This window comes from Salvia splendens, chromosome 9 (assembly GCF_004379255.2).
Source record: "Salvia splendens isolate huo1 chromosome 9, SspV2, whole genome shotgun sequence".
Taxonomy (NCBI): Eukaryota; Viridiplantae; Streptophyta; class Magnoliopsida; order Lamiales; family Lamiaceae; genus Salvia; species Salvia splendens.
In genome coordinates, this window is record NC_056040.1 from 27561265 (window position 1) to 27564890 (window position 3626).

The 3626-nt window shown below is 44.7% G+C and overlaps 1 long non-coding RNA gene across 1 annotated transcript; it reads left to right on the forward strand.

Moving 5' to 3' along the window:
* Positions 1 to 1137: 1137 nt before the first annotated feature.
* Positions 1138 to 2748, forward strand: LOC121747693. Its single transcript, XR_006039277.1, has 2 exons — positions 1138 to 2394; positions 2501 to 2748. It is a non-coding gene; the product is annotated as an uncharacterized LOC121747693 (long non-coding RNA).
* Positions 2749 to 3626: the final 878 nt, after the last annotated feature.

The following is a 3626-nucleotide window of genomic DNA, read 5'->3' on the forward strand; positions in this document are numbered from 1 at the left end:
TCTTCCTACTTATTTAGTCTTCTGTCCTAACACCTCATCGGCTTTGACATCGATCAACCTGCACATTAAGGAAAACAATATGCAGGGCTGAGTACTTGATGCACTCAGTAGGCTCATGCCGAAAACTGTTTTCTCTTTTAGTTGTCAGCCAAGCCGAGTGAACGCGGGGTTTTTCTGAAAACAAGTCCCGGTCACTAAAATCTATTAATTCTTTCTGAAAATAGACTGCAGTCTTTTAAACTTCTGATGATATACCATATCTCAATGCGTGAATCGGGAATGTGGCCACATTCCACGATCACTGGGCCGGCCAACCTGGCGCTAGCTCACGACCCCTGGACCGGCCAACCTGGCGCTAGCTCTCGGTCCTTATGTGTACACTAGTCCGAGTAGGATTTACTGACCTACTGGGACCCGAATTCGATTTAATTGGTTGGCATAGCCAACAGATAGGTAATTATAAACAAAACATGGCATGACAACTCATTAAAAAATATCATGTTTTCACTTAAAACACGCTTTAAAAGAAAGAAGAGCGAGCCCACCTCGTTTGCTTAAATTCTCTCAAACGAGCGCTTCCTGACTGGATTTTACTTGTCGTGCGACGACGTTCCTTTATAACAAATACATGCTTAAATTAGGCTTTAAGCAGCTAATTATCTTGCATGCATGCTTACCTAAGCGTGTGCTTATTATTTTACTTTCTGTTTTCTGGATTCATAGATCTTAAATTCTTAATTAAATCAGCGATTTAATTTATTCGGAGTCTTGCCGAACTGCTCGTGTATAATATATTCCCGTATTATTTTCTTTAAGTATTTTGAAATACTTACTTGGCTAATAAAAGTTCTGATCTAAGTATTTACAGAATACTATTTCAACACGGCCTAATAATTTCTCTTCTTTCGTAGCTTAAGGGAATTTCTCTTCTTAAAACCTGAATTTATTTCGAGCGATGGCTCAATTTAATTCGAAGAATCATGGCCAAGGTGATTAAATCTGATGGCCCGAATTAGATAATTCCGGGCCCGTTTAATTTTATACAATGGCCCAAGTTATTTCTCCTATTCATCACCATGTCTCTTTCTTTTTTTGTTTTAAGAGAAAGCCCAATAATTAAACTAAAAGAGTCCAACTCCCTTTTTTTTCTTCCTTGGCCCAAATGCAATCTGGCCCAAAATTAAAAGAAGAATACTCTCTTCCTCCAGCCCCTTCGTGCTCTCTCCCTCATTCTCCACTTTCCATTTCAACATTCACACAAGAATCCCAATTTGAAAATAGAATCCCTAGATTCCTCCTTTTCTTCCCCCTCTCGGCGATTGTTCATACCGCCGCCTCCGGTGTTTCTCGCCGGAGTGTGAGCTCGCCGTCGTGGCCCTCCATCTATCTTTCTCTTCCTCTTAGCTGCAAACTACTACACTACCCTCTCCATCGGCTTCCCCCTAGGTTGCGTCGCCGTTCCTCCTTGGGCCGCCGGAGCATCGCTGGCCCGAGCCCCTCGATTCATGGGGGTCGCCTGCGATTCGTACCCGCCGGATTCGGTGGGAGCAGCTCCCTCCTCGGCCTCCGTCGTCTCGCGCAACTGCCCTCGGGATGCCGCCGTCCGCGACCGCCCTCACTACTCCGACAGCCTGCAGCACCGCTATCACCGGCGGTTTTCTCCGCTGCTGCCTCTCTGCGCTTGGCGTCGCACCGGGGCCGCCGCTTCACCATCGGAGTAGCTGCTGTTTCGTAGGCAGCTCGCAGCTTCTGCCGACGCCACCCGCCCCTCCGTCGGCTAAGCTCGCAGCCTCCCTCGTCGTCCAGTAGCTATGCCTCTATACTCTTTTCTCTGTTCTGATTCGGCTCTTCGTTTGAAAGGATTATTGTTCTAGGACTTACTGTTGATGTCATTAAGCTTAAGAAATAGTCTATGGTATATTTTTAAGCATGTGTTGGTTGTTGAGTCTACAGTTAGTTATTCGTTCATCCTAAGTCCTTGATCTAGGCTATCTACTGTGTTTGCTTAGACATGATGCATAGAGGTGTTGTGGTGTTTTACCTGTTACAAGTTGCAGTTGTCTTGAAAGGGGCCCTCTAGCTGGTTTTGCACCGCTTGTTGCTTTCTTACACTCAGAATTTTGTTGTGCATGGAAGGGATGTTCGATGTGTGTGAGGGTGGATTTTATAGGGAAATGGTGTGTACATCGTGAGGCTTGATGTGCTGCTGCGTTCTTGTCCTATCTTGCAGCCCCTTTAACTGCATTTGGCACTTTGTAACTGCTTGGTACCTTGTTTACTTATAGCATTTGTTTCTTGTGGCAGGTGCTCATCAAAGGTGGAAGGAGTCGGCTGTACCCTGCAGGTTGTTGCAACTGCCCTGTCTCGTGGCAGCCTTCCTTCTTACTGACTTTGGTAAGTTTTGGTCTTCACTACTAACTAGTATTGTCTACTTTCCCTATCACCTTTCCCACATGTCAATGCATCATTTTGTAGTTGCTTATTTGTCTTCGCATTGCAGGGTTACACACCCGAGCTGCTGTGTTGATACAGCCTTAGGGCGGGTTTGCTGCCTTGGCCGACTGATGTCAAGGTTCGGTCGAAGGCCGGGCCTAAGGGAAAAGGCCCGACGTTAGCGTCCCTTGCGTTGTATTAGGATCAAGCCCTCTTTTGTTTTCACTGTCAACATTTGTAAATTTAAACTTAGCTTGAAACTTGTGAATTCCGTTTACTTAAGAAATAAACATTACTCTTTCGTAGTATTGTACATATTTAAGCTGAAAGGATGTAGTCATTCTACATTCCAAACTTTATTTCATAATTCCGAGAAATTAGCTCGCGGCTATTATATTCTACCCCCATAACAAAAATTTCGTCCCGAAATTTCGTCTTGGTCAGGCAAAAAAACTCTGGGTACTTCTCTTTCATCTTGTCGTCAAGCTCCCCCGTGGCTTCCTTGCGACCGTGGTGCTTCCATAGGACTTTCACTATTGCGATAGCTTTATTTCTCATTTCTTTCACTTTTCGATCTAAAATTGCTTCTGGTTTTTCTACACAGCTTAAATCTGGTTCTAACACCATTTTTTCTTTGTGTGCTATGTGTTTGGGGTCGAACACATATTTCCTCAATTGTGACACGTGAAACACATTGTGTACGTTTCCAAAGCTCGGCGGAAGTGCTAATTTGTACGCCACAGGGCTGACTGTCTCTAGGATTTCGTAAGGTCCGATGAATCGCGGTTTAAGCTTGCCCTTGACGCCGAATCTAGTTATCCCTTTCGACGGGGATACTTTCAGAAAGACTTTGTCTCCTGCCTTGAACTGTAAATCGGTTCGGCTAGCATCTGCATAAGATTTCTGTCTATATTGAGCTTCTCTGATCCTCTCTCGCATCTGTCGGACTATCTCTATCATTTCCTCTACAGAGTCTGGTCTGAGAATTCTTCTCTCACCTACTTCATCCCAGTAAAGCGGTGATCTACATTTCTTCCCATAAAGTGCTTCATATGGGGCCATATTGATGGTTACCTAGTAACTGTTGTTGTAGGCGAACTCTATAAGTGGTAGTACTGGCTCCCAATTTACTCCACGGTCGAGCAATACGGCTCTCAACATATCCTCTACGTCTGAATTGTCCTTTCGGACTG